The following is a 24979-nucleotide window of genomic DNA, read 5'->3' as shown; positions in this document are numbered from 1 at the left end:
CAGCACTTCAACAACAACAACAAAAGCCATCTACTGAGATTAAAGATTGTTCCAGACATCTAATTTCTCAGGGCATAGATTTCCTACAGCCAAAAATGAGATGAACTCTGGGATCAGGAAGAAAGCTTTCCAAAGCCTCTGTCTATAGTTGAGCTGAATTGCCCAGCAAGACATACTTGGGTGATCCAATCACTTTAAAATAACAAATGCTCTCTTAAAGAGAAGGTAACCTCTAATATCATTAGAGACCCCAGTGTTGCTCTGATAGTTACAGTCTTTTCTTTTCTTCTTAACTGTAATCTGATAACCAGTGGGAAGTCAGGAGAACAAAGACATCTCAAGCACTGTACATCAATCAAGGAATCAGTTGTACTACAACGACAACTCAGCTGGCGGTTTTGAAGGTTTATGCCATGAGCCAGCATAAAATGTAATCATCTTAGAAGTCGGGGCTATTAGGGAATAGCAAGAAGCCTAGCTTTAGAGCTTGAGAGGATCAGTAGAAAAATATTTTATTAACGTGGATGATGGTAGCATAGATAAAAATGTCCACCATTTCAGAAATGGTTTTAATAAACAATTCAGGAAAAAGGAAAGTCTTACATAACATTTCTGTGGCAAGCATAGTCCCAAAGGACAGCATGGGGAAATCTAGAAGAGTAGCAGGCACGTTCCCTGAACACCACTGGCATATCCTAGTATAAGATCCAGCTAGCCCCACTGAGCTGTGAAAAACCACTGCAAGAGGAACACCTTTCTTGAAAGTGATTTTCTTTAGGGGTGCCTGAATGGCTCAGTTGGTTAATCGTCAGATTCTTGACTTTGGCTCAGGTGATGACCTTGCAGTTTGTGAGTTCGAGCCCTCCAGCATCGGGGTCTGTGCTGACATCATAGAGCCTGCTTGGGATTCTCTGTTTCCCTCTCTCTCTGCCCCACCCTCCCCACCACCATTTGTTCTCTCTCTCTCTTTCAAAAATAAACTTTAAAAAAGTGATTTTTTTAAAGTATGCATATATTTTTTTCTGTCACTGACAATCCAATAAGAACATTTTTCCATTATTGCACTCACTCCAGTAAGAAAATATTGTGGTATTCTAAAGGTCTAGAATTAAGCTTGTCAGAGTTTACTAAGTTTATTGTTGATCTTGTGATATTAGCTGGGCAACTAATGAGAGCAAAGCATGTACAAGTGAGCTAGGTCCACGTTGATTATATTTCCTTATTCATCTAAGTTCCAGGTATGTAAGAAGGTTAGTTACATATATCGCCACACATTCTCTCTTGTTAAGCTGTGATGTTCTCCTTTTTCCACAACATAAAATAGGGACAGATATGTTTGTTTATCTAAATTTGGGTCTGTTCTGTCCATTTTCTGATACTAAAAACTCCTAAGACTCCCTCCTAAGCCCTTTCAGTTATTGCCTTTATCAACAATAATCATCTACCCTCACCAAACACTAATTGTAAGGCAGACACAGTGCTATATATTTTCAAAACATAATTTCACTTAATCCTTACAACCACCTTTTGGGAAAGATACTATTATCCCCAGTTTCTGTAAAATAGAATTTAGCATCAAAGACATTAATTAACCTGCTCAAGGTCATGCAGTTAGCAAGTCAGAGATGGAATTTGAACTTAGTCTTTCTGAACTCAAAGCCCATTTTTAGGTATTATACTATACCAGTTACTAAACTGAGTTTAAACCATTCCTACAACTTTAATCCATTTGCTTGTTAGAGTTTTACATTGCAGTGACCAGAGCTTCTCATGTAATACCCAGCAGAGGAAAAGTGCAATTTAAGTTTAGTTTAAGTGTTTGGGGAGAGTTAACTGCAACAACCTAAAAATCACCTTCTCAATAAAAATGTTTTGAAAACCTCACCCCACGTTATGTTTCTACCACACTAAACCATTTGTTATTCTAATTGGTCTCCACTTTACATGTGATTTTGTTTGCCCACAATTCCCTTCTCAAAATTTCCAAAATGTCTATTCTAAACACTTAATGTGCATTTTCAATAGCATATTTATTATTAGTGTTGCTAAAAAGATTTGCCCTCTCCAAAGCCCTCTTCCGAATGTTAGGTTTCCTGCATGTGTTAACACTTTGTGTTTGGGTTCTCTCATCTGTGTGTTGAATGCTGAAGTCTGTGCTCCATGGATACTCCAAGCTCTGTGGCCCATAGCCTTGTGAACTAACCCTTTGTTTTCTGCTGCAAACAGGAGTACAACAAATAAAGCTTTCTTTAAAGTCCTTTTCATATTGTGAGCTTAGAACAGCCCCATTCCTACCTGTACTACCCCCTCCTCAATGGAAGAGAGATAGAGACACTATTACAATTCCTAAGCTATATGCCTGGTTATTTAACTATTTTATGCTGCATTTCCACATCAAAAAAGTACTTCGTTAATTTCATTGACTTATAACTCTTAAATTTGAAGAGGAGCCCAGATTCTCTTCAGTCTTTTTGCATAGAATTTTAAGAGACGCTTTGGACATTATGTGAGGCTTTGAAAAGAAGTGATTGCTAACACTCTTCTACCCAGAATGTCCCATTAACTCCTGGAACTGATGTTTCCTAAAACCTATGTACCTGATTAGGGTGTCGCTTCTAGGTTAGTGTGTGTGAGACAGACAGAAGCACATCTCTGAGTAGCTTTGTTATACACATTACTATACTAGCAACTAGTAAAGATAAAAGAATAGAAGCCAAGGCTCCAGCATTGCAGCTTTGCTGTAAATATTCTGACTGAATTAATGATAGAATTTAACACAAAGTATTTACAAGTGCCAAGTACTGTGTTAATATATATATGAATATTACTCAGCCATAAACAAGAATGAAATCTTGCCATTTGCAACGATATGGATGGAGCTAGAGTATACTATGCTAAATGAAACAAATCAGTCAGAGAAAGACAAATCCCATATGATTTCACTCATGTGGAATTTAAGAAACAAAACAGATGAACGTAGGGGAAGGGGGAAAAAAGAGAGGGAGGCAACCCATAAGACATTATTAACAATAGAGAACAAACTGAGGGTTTGCTGGAGGAGAGGTAGATGGGGAATGAGCTAAATGAGTGATGGGTATTAAAGAGGGCACTTGTGATGAGCACTGAGTGTTATATATAAGTGATGAATCACTAAATTTTATTTCTGAAACGAATATTATACTATATGCTAACTAACTAGAATTTAAATAAAAACTTGAAACACACAAGGAATTTTAATTTGTTGTTCATGGATGGGCTTTAAGGGTAAATAAACACCCTGAAATTGTATGAAAAAAAATGTATGTGGAATGGTGATTCTGATGAACAGCTAGAATTGAGAACCATGCTAAGTACTTCTTAAGCATTATTTAATAGTCTCAATTGCTTTAAAGCATAGTTTCTCTTAACATAGTTTAACGTATTAAGATTGGTAAATGTTTGGCTTTTAGACCACCATTCCCATCTCCCTCATCTGTTGAAGATATCTTTAACTGATGGCTCTGTTTTTTCCATTTTCCAGAGTGGGCAATAAGAGTGGGCAAAACCGGTAAAGTAGCCATTATACCACTAATAAAATGTTATTACTTTTTTTTCTTTTTGTATTGATATTCTGGTCCATGGGAGTTGATTCCAATTATTTTTCTCCTAACCTAGATGAAATCACATCACAAAGAAAGGAATTTTGAAGGGTATGGGAATAGAGAGGGCATATGAAATGGTAAATTGCCAGCTGAGGTTTGAAGAGTTAAAACATAGGTGAAACAGAGGTAACACCAGAATGAAAAAATGGAAAGAGAAACAAATTTGCAAGTTTTAAAGTTTTGCTGAGGATTCAAATCACTCTAATCCTGTAACTGGGGTTGGATTGCTTTAAAATATGCTTTGAAAATATTACCACTTACATGTTAAAATTTACCATTCGTTGGCTGCAGGGTCAATTTCACCTACTTTCCACACCAACTTCCCTATTTGCCTGGAGGAAAAAAAGGTTCAGGACTAATTCTCTGGTTGTATGTACTCTCTTTTGAACCCATTTTTAAAAAGCAAACTACATGAGACTTTAGAAGTCATTTCATGAGTTTACCAGTCTTTCTAACGTTATAAACCTTCTCATCTTGCATGGGAAAGTTAACACCCTGGTATAAAACTGTAATGTCTTAGACTCCAAAGTACTTTGAGTCTCTTCTCTTTTCTGAACTCCTCATTAACACTGGCATTTTAAGCTTGAAAACCCCAAATAACCATTAGAAGTAAATCATCTATAAACAAATGAAAGACTTGATCTTGGATCAAGAAATAGATGAAAGAGTCAACCTATAAAACTAGAACGGGTGACAAAGGGAAGGCAAGAATTTAAGATCAGATCACATTGTGATACTGTAATAACTCAACGAGAAATGCCCGAAGAATGTAAAACTAACAGTCCCAAGCAAACCAAGGAAGATAAATGGGCTAAGCTAATGGTAAAAATTCCTTATTCATAATTAATGCTCTATCTATTATGCTAAGCAGAGGGATGGGCCACATGTACATCAATATCAGGGTTATTAAAGGAATACATCAGTTAATAGGAACAACAAAAACTGTGATCCAGCTTATGTGTAAAAAATCAAACCACATGAAATTTATCCTTTAAAAAAAGTGGGAGAATCAACCTGTTATAGTAATGAATGCCTGGACATCTTTACCCAGCATTTTAGCTTATCTTTTTTTTTGTAATGTAACAGCAGAATGGGCAAATGAACTTAATGGCAAAAGAAGCACATTTCTAGCAACAAAAATTCCCTCTTCTTTCTAAATTTGAATCAAGAGACCTGAAGCTTTTGTTATTTAATCAGATTGTTGGTTTCATGGAGATGATCAATATTGTCGATAAGTGCTATCTAGTATCTGGTCAGGGCCGAGAAAACAATGCATGTGGGGCTGAGCTACATTCAGCCTAAGATGCTTGGGTCCTGCTTTTGGCACTTTTTCATCTTGTAAAACTGTTTGTGTACAGTGCTGACAGTGTACAAATCATGATAAATCTCTCTCTATTAAATGCACTTAAGGTTTGGGGACTTTGTGTTTTCCCACCTGGAAATAGACTCTCTGCTCCCTTTCTCCTCCTCACCCTCCATATTTAATGCAGCATCTTGCCACCCTAGCATTTAACAGTTCTGAAAGATGAATTATATCAGTTATCTCCTTCAGTCAGCAAAAATACTCAGGCTATGGAACCAGCTTTTTCAAATACCTGTCACCATATTTAGCACAAAGAGGGGACAGTTTTCTTAATACCTCTACATTTCTCATCCTCTGACATATGGACATTAGGTATAAGTGGTTTGCAGCTTAAAGACTGTTAATTATCATTCTTGGTGATCATTTGCATTTATATAGCACCTTTTATAGGAGCAAATAAAATCATTAAAGCTATTATACTAATGAATTCAAGGCAGCGAGTGTCATTACCTCCATATATATATTGAGACAACTAGGGTCTCAGAGGAGCCAAAAAAGGAGCCAATTAAGTTCAACCCTCTGATGTGCCTCCCCCAGACTCAAATGGTTCCCATAGAGCTTTCAGGCCTTGAGAGGAGTCCTCCAACACTTCAATGAGGTCATTTCTGAGCCGTATACAATAAAAAAAATTGGTTTTTGAAACATTGTTTGGAGGCTCTGAATTTAAACTTGTGTCAGAAAAACTCTATGTCCCAGCTTGTATGTGATGGGGGTAGTGCAATTCTCCTTCTAAATGTTTATCTCCATCAACAGATCCCCAAATTCTATCGGAGGGCTGGTGCTCCTGAGACTGAGGGACTAGACATTCTGCTCCATCATTCCCATCAAATTACCAGTCTTTTGAAAGGTCTTAAAGTCATATCTCTCAAGATTGAAGATGACAGTAAGGTCATCTGCTTTGACTCTCTGTTAAATTTCCTCTATGGCAGCATACCAAGAGGTCCAAATGCCAGCTGTGTAGCCAAACCACCATTGATGAAAACTTCTCAGCAATATAAGTCTCTCATTTATTTGGCAGCATTTGCCTACTTCCCTGACAGTGCCACACCCCGAAGATACAGTGACAAACCAGAGGAACACAGTTCCTGCCTCAGGCAGCTTTACCACATCACTCCCTACCAAGCTGTCAGGATTCCACCAAAGCAGGTTGACAAAAGGTGAAATCTGCCTTCCCTGAGCACCACTTTGAGATGCTCTACAAAGCATATCTACAAAGTGTATCTACAAAGATACACCTTTGGTAGTATTTCAAATATTCCAAGAAAAACAATTCATTGGAAGAAAGAGCCATTTTCTCTGCAATTTGAACTTTTAAATCCTAAGACTATTTGCTCAACCTTGTGCTTACCTACTATCTGAATTTGATAATCATTGTATGCGTTGTTTGTAAATACTGTGCATAACACTACTCCTTTCCTGGCTTATGAGTAGGAAGAATACTTGTTTATTTCTTTGAATTCCTCCAAGGTTGGTACCACAACAGAACATTAACTTGCTGAAGATCTTTAAGTGCCCCTTACTTAAATGCTTTGTGAGATAATTTCATGGGCCCTCTCCATAATTCCGCCAAACGTCAAACTAAGGCATATTAAAAATTGTAAGGGTTTGAGCAAAAATCAATCCAAATCAGGTCATAGTTTAAGCAGTTCCTTTATTTGAGAAAGCCTAGTTGTCAGTTTGTGATTGGTTGGTCTTGTTTCAATTTCTAACCTTGAGGCATTTACAGTCTTAGGTTTTATTTTGCTCTCTAGGCTGGGAAGGCATTTAAACCATCTCAGTCTAATGGCTCCCTTAACTGATTTAGCACTTCTGCTACAAAGACAAACCCTAGGGGCACCTGGGTGGCTTAGTCTGGTAAGTTACAGACTTTGGATCAGGTCATGATCTCACAGTTTGTGAGATTGAGGCCCACATCAGGCTCTGGGCTGACAGTGCAGAGTCTGCTTGGTATTCTGTCTCTCTGCCTCTCCCCTGCTTGCACACTTTCTTTCTCTCAAAATAAATAAATAAGCATTTAAAAAAAAAGATGAGTCTTAAATTTTATAAGTGAACAGTTAATAAGTACATATTTTTGGATATAAGTGATTTATTTAACAAATGAGAAAAGTTGTGAGTCTAAAGGTCAGATCTGTCCTAAACAGACAGATTTCTAATTGAAGCCTCAAAGTCACTAATGGCAAAGAAACAAAGAAACCTTTGCATTCTCAGGCTTTTGACTTTATGAAACTTTTTTGTCAGAATATTGTGTTTCCAACTAGATTTAGGAATCGGAATCAGATAATGCACACTCTGACACAAACATTTTTATCACATACTCCCCCAGGTACTTCTTTGAGGCTAAGCAGCATCTCCCAAGCAATCAAGAACAATTAAATTATTGTTCTGTTACTGTGCTACTTTTCTGTTACATTAAGATGATGGTACTTTCTTATTTCTCCCAGGGCAATTTTTTCCTAAACAACTACACAAATCTTAAAAATGATATGGAGAGCCAAAAAGAGAGGAGGAAAGATTGTCTATTCAGGTAGGATCTGAAGGAATCCCCAGGGTTCAGGATTTGGGTTTCAACTTCAGATATTATTTTTCATGCCTAGAGTTGATCATTGGCCATTTAAAAAAATTTTTTTTAACATTTATTTATTATTGAGAGACAGAGAGAGACAAAGCATGAGCAGGGGAGGGGCAGAGACAGGGGGAGACACAGAATCCGAAGAAGGCTCTAGGTTCTGAGCTGTCATCACAGAGCCGGATGTGGGGCTCGAACTTACAAACCGCAAGATCATGACCTGAGCTGAAGTCAGATGCTTTACCAACTGAGCCACCCGGGAGCCCCAATCATTGGCCATTTTATAAGACATAAACATGTAGGTTAAATTCCTAAATATTAATTTTCAAAAGGGAATTAACTTTCAGTGACTAGAATATTTATGTCTAAGATGTTAGGGTACTAGCTATGTCAGTGTGCATAAGAAATTAGATTAGTCAAAAGGCTGTTATATGATCATATATAGTACAGTGAGAATAAAATAGAACAGAGCTAATGCACATGGACACTGGAGTAAGAGTTTAGAAGTTTAAATTCCAGTTCTACCAGTTGCTATGTGAAAATAATTACTCTGTGTCTCAATTTTTTTTTATCTTGGTGTAACTACAGTACCTAATTCACATGTTGTAAGGAACAAGTGGATACAGAACACAGTTTGAGTAAGCACTCAATACATTTTAGACATTTTTTCTAAAATCAGAGTAAAAAAAAATTCTTTAGTCTAAAAGCATATTTCACCCAGGCTCTCAAAGTCTGATGAATTCTCTGATCACAGTGGAATTTACCGGTCTGGTGATAACCAGATAACTATAGTTCACCAGATTCAGTATTCTTTTCCTTTGGACAGCTTAGTAAAGTTTTCCCAGATTTGTGCCCTTTTTCACTATACCCACTAGCAAACTTTTCATCATTCTGGGCGTCTTCCCTACCTGGGCTACCAAGCTTTCTCCCTGTGTCTATATTCTTGTCTTCATGATAGGTTTCAGATGTTGCTAAGTCCTCTATATATCTGCAAACCATCACTTAGAGTGGGACTTTTGATTAATGGGTGATTTATGCTAGGTTCGAGTTAGCACTAGCTTTAAACAATCACCCAGAAACTAGTCTCTGAAAATACCTTGGTATGTAAAGTCCCTATATGCTTACTGAACTAGAATACTCTAGAGCTATGCTCTCCAATAAAATAATCACTAGTTCCACATCCACTAAGCATTAGTTGTGTTGTGAGTATAAAATTCACACTTGATTTCAAAGACTTTAGCATGAGAAAACAAATAAAATATCTCATGAATAATTTTTTGTTAATTATGTGTTGAAATGATATTATTGTTGACATACTAAGCTAAATAAACTACATTTTCAAAATTAACTTCATTTACTTCTTTTTACTTTTTTAACACGGCTATTAGAAAATTTACAATAACATATGTGGCTCATATTATACTTCTATTGGACAGAACTATTCTAACAAGGGGAATAAATTTGCACAAGAAAATTAGCAGAACTTTCCTAAATCAAATATGTAATACATATGACAGGATCCAGCAATTTCACTTTAAGATATTATCCTGATATAATAAATAAATAAATAAATACATACATACATACATACACACATACATACATATATGATGATGTTCATCACATCATTATTTTGCAAACAACCTAAAATATCCATCCAGAGGGAACTAGCTAACTAAATTAGGATACATCCACACTGAGCAATGCCTTGCTACCCTTTAAAGCATATCATTCCTATTTCTTGTAGTGGGCAGCCACTGCTTTCACTTCCTAGTCTCTATTTATCTATTTTTCAGGAAAATTACCCTAATTTTCTTTGGAAAAAAAATCTGTTCACATTCTTGGTATCACTATCTGGGCTTGTCCTACCCTTTACATGTAGGTGGCATGTAATCCCAGTTTGCCTAATTTATGTTCTATCATCTTGGCCTCAATTTTGGCTCAGGTGTGATCATTTGATCCAAGCAGGCCCAATCAGAGCTAGTCTTAGTACCGTCAAAGAACTAGACTTCAAGGTGAGAGGATTATATACAAACCTGCTGATATCTGAAGCTAAGTATCCCTTTCTTCATAACCAAACATATGAAGCTCATGCCCTCATGTAGTCAACACACTAAGGTAATTTCAGAGTGCTTTAGAGTAAATAAAATAGAATGGAATATATACAGGGTGGGGAGGGTCCTACTTTACCTATGATGGTCAGAGCAGGCCTTTTTAAGAAGATGGCATTTGAGTTGAGATCAAATGAAAAGGAAGCAGGTACATGAAGACCAGGAAAAATGTGGACCTTCATTATATGCAAGGTTTTTAAGTCAGGAAGGGTCTAGACATGTGCGAGTATCAAAAGGAAGTCTACTGGAGCTAGGAAACCAGGGGAAAATGCTAAGAGAAGTTATAAAATCAGACTACATCCAGATCACATGTCTTACAGACCATGACAACATTTCAAGCTTATTCTATTTGCAGTGCAAAGTCACTGGAAAGTTTTAAGCAGAGGAGTGATGTCTACAAATCTTAATGAAAGCTTTTCTGTTTTTCCATTTTATGATAAGTTTTCCACAGTTAAGTATCTTTGGCTCATTATAAGAAAAAAAAGGTATATTAACAATTATTACTCAGAATACATATATTTATAAAATCTCTAGCATGTCATAATTCCCATCACTAATTTTTAAAACTTGATGATTATCCCAGTGACTGTTTAAGTGCAGTATTGCAAAAGGCAGAGCTACATTGTTCCCCTATCCTAGTTCTCATTCAACCTGAATAGAGTCCTGAAGACAGAGACTATAGAAACAAGAGGAGTTGGGAATATTCTCACAAGGTCAGTGAGTATTCCAGAGGAGAAATGATAAAGAAAACCATACAAATTTGTAGAGTCCCAGAAGGTCTGTTACTGAAAGAAATCAAGCCAGTTCTAAAAGAAAAATTGGCAATGAGATAAATCTTTAAATGCCACTTCACATTTGGTATTGATTTATTTGCTCCTGGATTTAACTAACATGCCATTCTTGAGGTCACATCTGTAGGAAATCAAGAAAACACTTTTTCCCCTCAAGCGGATGTGTGAATGCCATTTGCCTTTACTAATGGCTGAAAATAACTTTGTTTACCAAGCCAATCCACTTGGGCTTAGGTAACATATTGAAATTAAAATAAGCCTATCCCAGGGCCAGCTTTGTGAAAACTTGTGAGTTTTGTCTGAGTAAGTAATTTAGTCTCAGGGTTCCAATTCTGAACACTTTCTATGATCTCAGAAGTGGTCTTTTTTAAAACCTTGTTCAGGGGGCGCCTGGGTGGCGCAGTCGGTTAAGCGTCCGACTTCAGCCAGGTCACGATCTCGCGGTCCGTGAGTTCGAGCCCCACGTCAGGCTCTGGGCTGATGGCTCGGAGCCTGGAGCCTGTTTCCGATTCTGTGTCTCCCTCTCTCTCTGCCCCTCCCCCGTTCATGCTCTGTCTCTCTCTGTCCCAAAAATAAATAAAAAACGTTGAAAAAAAAAATTAAAAATAAATAAATAAATAAATAAATAAATAAATAAATAAAACCTTGTTCAGTAGTAGTGCCCCCATCACTAGCCTCCAGACCACTTCCTACCCCATTCAAAACCTACTTCTAATCACCTTCAAGTGAAAATGACTAAATAAAAGTGCTAAGCATACCTGTGGCTATATATATTTTAGTGAAATTTAAGTTTTTCTTTAACAAATATTTGTTGAGTGATTACTATGTTCTATGTAAAGTGCTGGTTATAAGGAGTACAATGATAAAACATCCTACTTTAGAAGCTCAAAGAGTCATGTCAGTACAGTGGGATAAGATATATGATGGATATACATATGATGTATTATAGGGGCATAGAAAGGGTATGTGGCGGTGCTCCCTGGAAATGATAATGCCTGAATTGATCCTTGAAAGATAGATAAGCAGAGAAGAAAACATTAGAAGGCACTCCAGGGAGAGGCAAGAGAAAACATGAAGTGTGAGAGACTATACCACAAATGTGACTGTGTAATTTCAGGTATTGGACAATAGATGGAAAGAGAAGGAAATACATTTGGACCTTTCTCAATGCCTGCAATCCTATGAAAATAGAATGCATGTAATAAGCTAATTTTGAAAACATAAGACATGGATAGAAACAAGTATAATCAAAAGGTTAGGGAAGTTAATAATAAACTATACAATAAAATGGAACAATATCCACTCTATTTAAAATAGATACCAATATTATTTTTATAATCTTTAGTTTAATCCTCTAGTAAAAATATATTACAAGCTATTCATTTCAGTAATATTTTGAATATTTTGAAGCACCCTTCAAATATTGAATATTTGAAGCGCCCTTATAAAAAATCTATACTGACAAAATAACAAGATAAGAAGAAGTGAAGGGGTTGGGGAACAATTCATGCTATATTATTTGTGGTTGCCCTGGGTGTACACTGCTCAGGAACCCCTTTAAAATAATTGGGGGTGCCTGGGTGGCTCACTCTGTTAAGCAGCTAACTCTTCATTTAAGCTCAGATCATGATCTCACAGTCATGACACTGAGCCCCTTCAGGCTCTGCTGGGCATGGAGCCTACTTAAGATTCTCTCTCCCTGTCCCTCTGCCTCTCCCTGTTCATGCACATGCTCACTTTCTCTCAGAAACAGGAGAGGAGATTAGAGGACAGGAGAGGACAGGAGAGGAAATCTGCTGTGAAGAGCATAGTCAGAAGATAGATTCCAGATACCACAAATTTGAGTCCGTTATAGTGTTCTCTCCAAACCCACTCACCCTGAGTTGCTCAAAGCTAATGACTAAACTTACTTGAGGTACTATAGCTGTGCCATTTCTGCCAACATGTGATTCCTCTGCTAGGTAGTCTTTACTCTGTACCCCCGCCCCCCACCCTCTGCCAGACTTTCTCAGAACTACGTTGCAGCCTGAGGTTTCTAATATGCAATCTTCTTCCTCCTCTCTCTCATTTCCCAGGACTCAGACCTGTCTTATGATCTGAAGAATCTGTCCATCTATTCCTTCTTCACCTCCTTTTATCTTTACAGGAATTGCTCCCAATAAATCTCTTGCATGGCTAATTCTACTTTGGCCTCCACTTCTCCATGGCATAAATCTTTATGCTTCCTAGAAGTGGACTCTATTAACACTATTTTTAAGTAGGAAAGACAGTGAGTGACATAATTCACATCATAATCTAATAGGGTAACATTACAAGAAGAAAAAAAGGCAGCCATTCACAAAATGATATAGTGAAAGGTATAATACAGTAACAGTTCTTGTCAATAATTTTTCTCTTCTATAGCATTTAACATTGCTGTACTACTGTTTATTACTTCATGCTTAGGATTTTCTCTGTTCTTGGCTTCCATAACACATCTTATAGTTTTCTACTTCTTTGGGATCCTCTTGTGCTCTATACCCTTTAAACACTGTTATTTCCCATGTATATATTATTGATATACTTCTCTCACTCTAAATAACTACATCCTCTTCTTGTACTTCTACCAAATATGAAATGGGTTTATGTGTACAGATATGTATATGGCATATATATTTTCTTATTGTTGTTGTAACAAATTACTGCAAACTCATCAGTTTAAAACAAGAAGTATTTATTATCTCACATCGTTCCTCTGCCCTTGGTCTCACAAAACTGAAGTTAAGGGGTAGGTAGGATCTATTCCTTTCTGGAGGCTCTGGAGGAAGATTTCACTTCCCAGTTCCTTCAGATCGTTGGAACAATATAATTCCTTGTGGTTGCAGGACTGAGGTTTCTCTTCCTTGCTAGTTGTCAACTAGGGGATGACCCTAGATCCTAGAAACTTCATTCTAATCCTCACATATGAGCACCTACATCTCAGAGCCAAAAATGACACCAAGAATCCTTCTGACACTTGGAGTCTACCTAATGTCTATTTCTGCTATATCTCTTTGACTGACTCTTCTGCCCTCTTCTTCTACTTTCAATGACTCATGTGATTATGTTGGACCCACTTGGATAATCCAGGTTAAACGCTGTATGTCAATGTAAACTGATCAGAAATCTTAATTATATCTAGAAAGTACCTTCACAATAGTATATAGATTAGTGTTTGATGGAATTATTAAGGTACAATAATCTTGGTAGAAACATCTTTAGAATTCTGCCTACCATTATGTATGTGTTCAAAATACCCAAATCCAATATGTCCAAGGCCGAATTTATTTTTTCCCAACTCCTTATCCAGTATTGTTCCTCCTCTTGTATTTATCATCTCAGTTAACACACAACCATCCAGTACCCAAACAATCAGGAGTTCAAAACCCAAAAAGGAGAAGATGCTCTGGAAAGACTTCAGCCTTTCACTTGCGATGCCAATATTATGTCCTAAATGTTTCTAAAATCCCTCAGGTCTTCCCTATTCTTACCATTATGACTTCATGCTATATCCTCATTATCTTTTCCATATACCTTCATAGTATTATATTAATGTCTTAGTTGATCCCCTTATTCCCTACTTTCTATTTCTCTACAATACCTGTTTATCAGAGTAAATGTATAAAATTCAAATTGAGTTCCAAATCTAGTAGTGGTTGGTTGGGTTATTTCAGAGAAAGTTTCCTATTGATAAAAACTATACATTTGGGAAAATCAGGCATAAAAAAATTTGAAGGCATTGAAAATTTATTAAAAACAAAATTTTGGAGGCTAGAATTCAGAAGAAGAAAGAAAGGAAAGAGGTAAGCTTGGCAATTACAACTACTGAGTACTATGTAGCAATTAGTACTACTGTCAAGGAATTTACTAATTCCAATAGCACTGGTGGAGATTTTGAGAAGATAAGTAGAGTTTTGGGGTGACTCAAGGAACTGGGAGAACCAAAACTGGACTTCAAGATTCAACAAGCAGGAAGGACCCTGGTACATACATAGGCTTTCTATTGTAACTCCAAAGGTTTAAACATAGGAGAAGGGTGACAGCAAGGGGAAGAACTAAATCTCAGCTTCAAATAATCTCAGGCCTTTGTTATAAAATTATTTTATATTCCTATTTTCTATAGCATAAATGCATGTTAGAAACAAAATTAAATCATTTTTAATTTAAAAAAAAATCCATAGTCTCAAGTTAATTTCACTATTTTTATATTTAATGCCTGGCATTCAATAAAAAATATCCAAACATACAAAGAAAAGAAATTAATTAAAAAAACTAAGAAAAAGAACAAATAATAACAGCTCCACCAGAGATATATGTAATTATATTCTCAAACCCAGTCATTAAAATAAGTGTGATAAATATGCTCATAATTAAAATACAAGGTGGGGGATTTAAGCAAAGGATTAGGGGAAACTATAGAAAATATCAAATAGAAATCCTATTACTGAACAATATAATGACTGAAAACTGATGGCCTTAAGAGTAGACATAAAGAATTTAGTAAATAAGAAGATACTCCAAAAGGATACAGACAAAAGCACTGAGAGACAAGAGGATGGAAAACTTTAAAAAGAGCATAAGAGAAAAAGGGTTATATTAATAAGGACTATAACACAAGTAATTAGAGTCCCAGAACAAAAGAGAGAAAAACTGGACCAGAACCAATATTTGGTCCCAGTCTATATTCACTAATATAGATTGATTATTATCTTAAAAGTAGAAAGGTTTGAAGGTAGAAAAGTAGAAATACATCTTTATATAAATTTTCCTTCTTTGCTATTCCTTCTTTATTGGTGCTAAAACTTTAGCACTCATAAAAATTAATATATAAGCACATATATCTTGTATACTCTAATTCACAGAGTAATTTTGATAATACAAGATTTTTGCCTTTTAAAGTTGTCTTTAGAACCTAGTTTTCACTTAAGTACAATTTCAATGTATATTTACCAAAATCTCCAGTTTATTTTTATACACTTGAAATAAAACCAGTGTTTAAGAAAGGCTGGCCTAAAGAATAAAGTCTTGACTACCTGCCATGGAGTGCAAGACCCAATGTTATCCAGTCCTAACTGCTAAGTTTCAGCTCACATTCTTTTATTTTAATTCTAACATTTATGGTTAAATTCACTTAAGTTTTTATACTACTTCAAAACCATCTTCTCTGTTCCTTCAACTGTCCTAACTAGTCTTCATAAAATGACCTCTTTAAAAGTTTAGGTTTAAAATGCCATTCAACTAGAATTCCTTGATGCAGTGTCTCATAAGTGTGATTGTTATGGGATAACTAAAACCAAAATAAATCATATAGAGTATCTAAAATCTGATTATAATGACTTAATTTTGTTTATTAAGCAATAAATACATGTTACCAACCTATCATGGAATTTTTTAAAACAGATGAAAAATGAGCTCAATTTTGAGAGGTAAAACTTGTAAGAATGTTATTGTCTGACCACTGTGCAATAAAACTCAAAAATTAACACTCATTATAACATGTTGACCATTATTAGAAAAATTGCCAAAGTATTATAAAATAATCAGATTAAAATATTAGTTTCCACCACAGATCAAAGTAAATTTTTGATGGCATAAGGAGTAAAATGTAAATTATGAAGTTATAAAAGTTAACATAAGTTGGGAATTATTTGGAAGGCCTCACACTATGGAACGATTCTTAGAATAAAAGCAATAAGGAAAAACTACTGAAAATATTTTTAAAAGATAATTTAAATCCTTTGAATATCAAAATTTAAAAGAAAACTTACACATTAAAAGAACACATTGACAACAAATTTCAAAAAATAATAGGTTAGTGTTACTTTCTGTATATTTCTAGACAACTATTAAGGGATTCTACTATTTTCATTTCTCTAAATAAGTAATTCCTACTTCTTTTACCACTATGTCTTTATTTCCTTTACTTATATTCAAGAGAGTTTGCTAACCTGCCAAGTTCTGCTTTTTCTTTTTTTTTTTTAATGTTTATTTATTTTGAGAAAGAGAGAGCACATGAGTGGGGGAGGACAGAGAGAGAGTGTGAGAGGGAGAATCCTAAGCAGGCTCCACACTGTCAGTGCAGAGCCGGACATGGGGTTAAACCCATGAACTGTAAGATTGTGACCTGAGCTGAAATCAAGATTTGGATGCTCAACTGACTGAACCAAACAGGCGTCCCCCAAGTTCTGCTTTTTCTAAAGAATTAGATAAGTGTTTCCAATAAAATAACTTAATTACAAGATGATTCAGATGGCAAAATAAACTACCTTCTGTCCTATATATGTGTACTATGTTTAATATAGATAGTGTTATTTTGATACAGTCTGGATAATATAGTTCACATAAAAGGCCTTATCCTATGTGTGCACATCACTTTCTGATCAAAATATATTTTCTATCTCTGTGAGAAGTAACATTTCATCCTGAAACAAATTTTGATACAGCCTAGTGTAATTAGGAAATAACTCAGTATAAGTATGAATGTTGTTAGGAATTAATATCTTTAAAGGATCAATAAAATACAGCTGTTAAAGGTGAGACTCCAGAGCTGATCACCTGCATTCATATGCTGATTCTGCCACTTAACCCTTGTATGATCATGGGCAAATTACTTTACCTACCCTTGTGTCCAATTGGTAAAATTAGGAGAATCAGTTAATTGAATACACACAACACACACACACACACACACACACACACACACACACACACACAGTATCTACTCAAAGGTATTATCATTTGGGTAAAATTAACCTCGTTCTGAAAATTTTAAACTGGTATTTTTCTTTTTTTTTTATTGTTTATTTATTTATTTATTTATTTTTTGAATATATGAAATTTACTGTCAAATTGGTTTCCATACAACACCCAGTGCTCATCCCAAAAGGTGCCCACCTCAATACCCATCACCCACCCTCCCTTCCCTCCCACCCCCCATCAACCCTCAGTTTGTTCTCAGTTTTTAACAGTCTCTTATGCTTTGGCTCTCTCGCCCTCTAACCTCTTTATTTTTTCTTTTTTTTTTTTTTTTTCCTTCCCCTCCCCCATGGTTTTCGGTTACGTTTCTCAGGATCCACATAAGAGTGAAACCATATGGTATCTGTCTTTCTCTGTATGGCTTATTTCACTTAGCATCACACTCTCCAGTTCCATCCACGTTGCTACAAAAGGCCATGTTTCATTTTTTCTCATTGCCACGTAGTGTTCCATTGTGTATAGAAACCACCATTTCTTTATCCATTCATCAGTTGATGGACATTTAGGCTCTTTCCATAATTTGGCTATTGTTGAGAGTGCTGCTATAAACATTGAGGTACAAGTGCCCCTATGCATCAGTACTCCTGTATCCCTTGGATAAATTCCTAGCAGTGCTATGGCTGGGTCATAGGGTAGGTCTATTTTTAATTTTCTGAGGAACCTCCACACTGTTTTCCAGAGCGGCTGCACCAATTTGCATTCCCACCAACAGTGCAAGAGGGTTCCCGTTTCTCCACATCCTCTCCAGCATCTATTGTCTCCTGATTTCTTCATTTTGGCCACTCCGACTGGTGTGAGGTGATATCTGAGTGTGGTTTTGATTTGTATTTCCCTGATAAGGAGCGACGTTGAACATCTTTTCATGTGCCTGTTGGCCATCTGGATGTCTTCTTTAGAGAAGTGTCTATTCATGTTTTCTGCCCTTTTCTTCACTGGGTTATTTGTTTTTTGGGTGTGGAGTTTGGTGAGCTCTTTATAGATTTTGGATACTAGCCCTTTGTCTGATATGTCATTTGCAAATATCTTTTCCCATTCCGTTGGTTGCCTTTTAGTTTTGTTGGTTGTTTCCTTTGCTGTGCAGAAGCTTTTTATCTTCATAAGGTCCCAGTAATTCATTTTTGATTTTAATTCCCTTGCCTTTGGGGATGTGTCGAGTAAGAGATTGTTACGGCTGAGGTGAGAGAGGTCTTTTCCTGCTTTCTCCTCTAAGGTTTTGATGGATTCCTGTCTCACATTCAGGTCCTTTATCCATTTTGAGTTTATTTTTGTGAATGGTGTGAGAAAGTGGTCTAGTTTCAACCTTCTGCATGTTGCTGTCCAGTTCTCCCAGCACCATTTGTTAAAGAGACTGTCTTTTTTCCATTGGATATTCTTTCCTGCTTTGTCAAAGATGAGTTGGCCATACGTTTGTGGTCTAGTTCTGGGGTTTCTATTCTACTCCATTGGTCTATGTGTCTGTTTTTATGCCAATACCATGCTGTCTTGATGATTACAGCTTTGTAGTAGAGGCTAAAGTCTGGGATTGTGATGCCTCCTGCTTTGGTCTTCTTCTTCAAAATTACTTTGGCTATTCGGGGCCTTTTGTGGTTCCATATGAATTTTAGGATTGCTTGTTCTAGTTTCGAGAAGAATGCTGGTGCAATTTTGATTGGAATTGCATTGAATGTGTAGATAGCTTTGGGTAGTATTGACATTTTGACAATATTTATTCTTCCAATCCATGAGCAGGGAATGTCTTTCCATTTCTTTATATCTTCTTCAATTACCTTCATAAGCTTTCTATAGTTTTCAGCATACAGATCTTTTACATCTTTGGTTAGATTTATTCCTAGGTATTTTATGCTTCTTGGTGCAATTGTGAATGGGATCAGTTTCTTTATTTGTCTTTCTGTTGCTTCATTGTTAGTGTATAAGAATGCAACTGATTTCTGTACATTGATTTTGTATCCTGCAACTTTGCTGAATTCATGTATCAGTTCTAGCAGACTTTTGGTGGAGTCTATCGGATTTTCCATGTATAATATCATGTCATCTGCAAAAAGCCAAAGCTTGACTTCATCTTTGCCAATTTGGATGCCTTTGATTTCCTTTTGTTGTCTGATTGCTGAAGCTAGAACTTCCAGCACTATGTTAAACAACAGCGGTGAGAGGGGGCATCCCTGTCGTGTTCCTGATCTCAGGGAAAAAGCTCTCAGTTTTTCCCCATTGAGGATGCTGTTAGCTGTGGGCTTTTCATAAATGGCTCTTATGATGTTTAAGTATGTTCCTTCTATCCTGACTTTCTCAAGGGTTTTTATTAAGAAAGGGTGCTGGATTTTGTCAAAGGCCTTTTCTGCATCGATTGACAGGATCATATGGTTCTTCTCTTTTTTTTTTGTTAATGTGATGTATCACGTTGATTGATTTGCGAATGTTGAACCAGCCCTGCATCCCAGGAATGAATCCCACTTGATCATGGTGAATAATTCTTCTTATATGCTGTTGAATTCGATTTGCTAGTATCTTATTGAGAATTTTTGCATCCATATTCATCAGGGATATTGGCCTGTAGTTCTCTTTTTTTACTGGGTCTCTGTCTGGTTTAGGAATCAAAGTAATACTGGCTTCATAGAATGAGTCTGGAAGTTTTCCTTCCCTTTGTATTTCTTGGAATAGCTTGAGAAGGATAGGTATTATCTCTGCTTTAAACGTCTGGTAGAACTCCCCTGGGAAGCCATCTGGTCCTGGACTCTTCTTTGTTGGGAGATTTTTGATAACCGATTCAATTTCTTCGCTGGTTATGGGTCTGTTCAAGCTTTCTATTTCCTCCTGATTGAGTTTTGGAAGCGTGTGGGTGTTTAGGAATTTGTCCATTTCTTCCAGGTTGTCCAATTTGTTGCCATATAATTTTTCATAGTATTCCCTGATAATTGTTTGGGCTACTTGCACATTGCCAGGCTTGTGGTGCTGGGGATCTGGCGTATTAAATGGGGTGGGTAGGCAAGGTGCACGAGGGCAGGAGGGGCAGGCTTGGCTCGCTTCTCCTTAGGTGATCCACTTCAGGAGGGGCCCTGTGGCAGGGGGAGGGAGTCAGATCCACTGCCAGAGGTTTGGCTCCACGGAAGCACAGAGTTGGGTGTTTGTGCAGAGCCAGCAAGTTCCCTGGCAGGAACTGGTTCTCTTTGGGATTTTGGCTGGGGGATTGGCGAGGGAGACGGGGCTAGCAAGCGCCTTTGTTCCCCACCAAACTGAGCTCTTTCGTCCCTGGGCTCAGCAGCTCTCCCTCCCTTTGTCCTCCAGCTTTCCTGCTTTCTGAGCAGAGCTGTTAACTTATGACCTCCCAGAAGCTAAGTCGCGCTTGCTGTCGGAACACAGTCTGTCAGGCCTCTCCGCTTTTGCCTGCCAGACTCGGGGACTCTGCTTGGCCGGCGAGCCACCCCTCCGCCCCGGCTCCATCCCGCCCGTCCATGGAGCGCGCACTGCCTTGCAGCCCTTCCTACCCTCTTCCGTGGGCCTCTTGTCTGTGCCTGGCTCCGGAGACTCCATTCTGCTAATGCTCTGGCAATTTTCTGGGTTATTTAGGCAGGTGTAGGTGGAATCTAAGTGATCAGCAGGACGCGCGGTGAGCCCAGTGTCCTACGCTGCCATCTTCCCTCTCCAATGTAAACGTGTATTTTTCTGTACAGACAACCAATAATCATATGAAGGTATATTTCAAATTTACTAGTAATTAAAGAAACCAAAGAATAAAGCAAAGAAATACCATATTTTAGTCATAAATTATTGAACTTAAAAATAATAATACTCAGTTTTAGAAAGTGCATTAAGAAAAAAAAGTATATTAAGAAAACCACTCTAATATATTACTGATGTTAGTTACTGAAAGGAGACACAACCTTTCCAGATGTCTTAAAAATATTCCTACTCTTCGACCTACTTATTCTAGTGCTCAGAATGTACACTACAAAAATAATGAGAGATTCTGATAAAAATGTATGTACAAATATTCCTACAAAATAATTATTTGTAAGGTCAAGAATTGAAATCAACCTGTTCCCAAACATTGCTGTAGAAAGTTTAAATAAATTAAAGCCTGTCCTTATGTAACATTAAAAATTGTATTCTCAAAAAAAAAAAAAACCCCTTAATGTCATAGGAAATTAAAAGTATAAAGTATAAATGATGATGTTAAATATTTGGATAATTTTTACTAATGATGTATTAGCGTAAACAATATATTCAATGTAAGTTTCGTTTGTACTTTACAAAAACAATAAAAAGAAAAAAAAGTAAAATCAGACCTACAAATACAGAGAACAAACTGATGGTTACCAGAGGGGTGGGGATGGAGAGATGGGCAAAATGGTCAAAGCAGAGTGGCAGGTACAGGCTTCTAGTTATAGAATGAATAAATCATAAGAATAAAAGGCATAGAATAGGGAATATAGGCAATGATACTGTACTACTGTTGTATGGTGACAGATGATAGCTACACTCATGGTAAGCATAGCATAACATATAGAGAAGTTGAATCACTATGTTGTACACCTGAAACTAATGAAACGTTGTGTGTTGTTCACACAAAATAAAAAAAAAAATAGTAACAGTTTTGAGGTTTCCTAATTTCTCTTGCAGGATAGTTTCTTTCTTTCTTTCTTTCTTTCTTTCTTTCTTTCTTTCTTTGTTTCTTTCTTTCTTTCCTCTCTCTTTCTCTCTCTTTTTCTTTATACTTCAGGTACATAGATTTGGGTTATTCCAATTTCTCAGTTCATTATACATTATCATTATCAGTTTGTTTTATTTCATTTTCCCCTCTTCTCTTTTTCCATATGTACATGTATACATTCACACACATATATGTGGGGGTATAAAATCTCTTTAGGAATGCATGCATCATATTCTACTTTTAAAATGAAATAAGACACAAGTTTTTAAAAAGAAAACATAATATACTCTTCTTTATTTAACTCTATAGTAGAAAGATAATAAAAGGTAATGAGAAAAAGTACATGACTCAGAGTCAAAGGATCAGTTTCATATAATTCCTCTTCCTCTTACCTGCTCTATTACTTGGATACATCATTTAACTTCCCTTAAGCTTCCATATTTATTTAAAAAAAGAGGGGGGAGAAAATGATAACATCAATATCACAGACTGTTTAAATTATTAAATGAAGTACAAGTGTTAAGTATCTAATGCAATAATTGTCACATCATAGGTACCCAGTAGGATTTTTAAGGAGTAATTTAAACCTAAATTCACAGAAGAACTTGAAAACAACCAAGATTTCTTTGAAGATGAATCTTCTTTCTTTCCATTCTGAAATAGTAATAAGATGCTCTGTAGAGAACAAAGATTCATTTCCAGACAAGGAAACAAAAGATTGAAGTAGCTTGTCTCAAACAACTAAATTATATATTTCTTTGAGCCAAGAATATTCATATACACATGGATGCGTTCTTTGTAAGCTGGAATCAAAGAACCACACTCTCCTAAATTAGCCCTCAGTTTGGTGCACACATGATAGTGAGGAATATCACCATTGCTTTCATACCTATGTTTAGATAAATCTATTCCACTACTCTCTACACTTCTGCTTTTGTTATTAGAGATACAGATAAATAGATAGATATATAGGTAGATAGATGATAGAGTTATTAGAGCTAAACATTCCTAAAGAAAATATTATATATATATATATATATATATGTATATATATATATATATATATATATATATACACACACACACACACACACACACATATACATATATACATATATTAAATTGTATTCTCTTCTGAGCACATAAAAATTCTGCATGGATTTAAAAGCATTTTTAAAGGGGGGCTAGTGATTATTAACATCAACGGCTCAGGTCTTTGTACTTGGGAAGACTAGGTTTTAACCCACATTTTTTAAATGAAAGAGAAGAAAGGCTTGCCTCTACCCCAAATTATTTCACATTTGTGAGTCAAGAGACTCTAATTAATATTCTCTTTTTAAAAGAGACACTCCTGAAAAGAGTGTTACATTGCATTCTTCACAGACAATTGTGTGGGAACTCTTCAGCATGCTACCCAAAATCCATGAGCAGCCAGAGAGAAAGAAGTGTCTTGAATCCTTTGTAGGCATAGAAGCAGACAAGACAGAGACTTGTCGGCCAAGTGGCAGATAAAGAGAGAAAGTAAGGATCAGATGCCAAGGAAATATTTTCTTATCTCCCAGTTTTGTGGGGCCAAGATCTTCACCCCTGTTGTAACTGATCTTATGATCTACAGTATAGTATGTTTATACAGACACATATTGTTTAAATAGAAGTATGGTTTATAGACAAATATAATAATAAATTTTACTCTCGCAGTGTTGTTTTAGGATTTTCACGCCACTAGTAATATTTTCTTCATTTTTCTCAAGTGTATTTCCATCTTTTGATCTACAAGGTCCCAGTTCTGGTTTACTTGTTTATAAAGCTTTATGTTGTCATGTAACCTACAGGGATACCATGATACTCTGAAACATTAATTTGACAGTGACCTGTGAGACAATAAAAAAAGTCTAATATTTATATTATTGAAGTTCCATTAGGAAAATGAATATTTCAAAAATATTTCAAGAAATAATGGCTGAAATAATCTTAGAGATTAAAGACAATTTTAAAAAACCCTTAAAGAGTAAATTCTAGGAAGTTCACACTTAAACATAATGATTATTAAACTGGTGAATACCAAAGGCAAAGAAAACATCTTGAAATCAACCAAAGAAAAATAACATATAGGGGAATACCAACTCAAATGACAGTGCATTCCTCATCTGAAATCATGGAAGGCAAAAGACAATAAAACATCTGTCAAGTGCTGAAAGAAAATGTCAACCCTTAATTCTATGTCAAAAGAAAATATCCTTTAGGATTGAGTGTGAAATGAAGACATTTTCAGATGCATAAAAACAAAGAGGACACATTTCTTTGTGTCCTCTTCAATTTCTTTTGTAAGTATTCTATTGTTTTCTGAGTACAGATCTTTTACTTCTTTAGTTGGGTTTATTCCTAGGTATCTTATTGGTTTGGGTGCAATTGCAAATGGATCGATTTCTTGATTTTTTCTCTGCTGCTTCATTATTGGTGTATAGAAATCCAACAGATTTCTACATGTTGACTTTATATCCTGTGACTTTGTTGAATTCATGCATTAGTTCTAGCAATTTTTGGTGGAGTCTTTTGGGTTTTCTACATAGAATATCATGCCATCTGCAAATAGTGAAAGTTTGACTTTTCCTTGCCAGTTTGGATGACTTTTATTTCCTTTTGTTGTCTGATTGCTCAGGCTGACTTCTAGTACTCTGTTACATAGAAATGGTGACAGTGGACATCCTTATCTTGGCCCTGACCACAGGTAAAAGGCTCTCAGTTTTTCCCCATTGAGGATGAATTAGCAGTCAGTCTTTCATATATGGCCTTTATGATGTTGAGGTATGTTGAGGGTTTTTATCAACAATGAATGCTGTATTTTGTCAAATGCTTTTTCTGCATCAATTGAGAGGATCATATGGTTCTTATCCTTTCTTTTATTAATGTGATGTATCACATTGACTGATTTGCAAATATTGAACCAGCCTGCAGCCCAGGAATAAATTCTGCTTCATCATGGTGAACAATTCTTTTAATATACTGCTGAATTTTATTTGCTAGTCCTTAATCTATAAGGGAAGACTGATCAGGTTTGCAATAGATCTGTGCACAGAAACATGGTAGG

Source organism: Panthera leo, chromosome C1 (assembly GCF_018350215.1).
Source record: "Panthera leo isolate Ple1 chromosome C1, P.leo_Ple1_pat1.1, whole genome shotgun sequence".
Classification (NCBI taxonomy): domain Eukaryota; kingdom Metazoa; phylum Chordata; class Mammalia; order Carnivora; family Felidae; genus Panthera; species Panthera leo.
The sequence above is the reverse complement of the archived record's forward strand: the minus strand, read 5'-3'. Positions refer to the sequence as shown.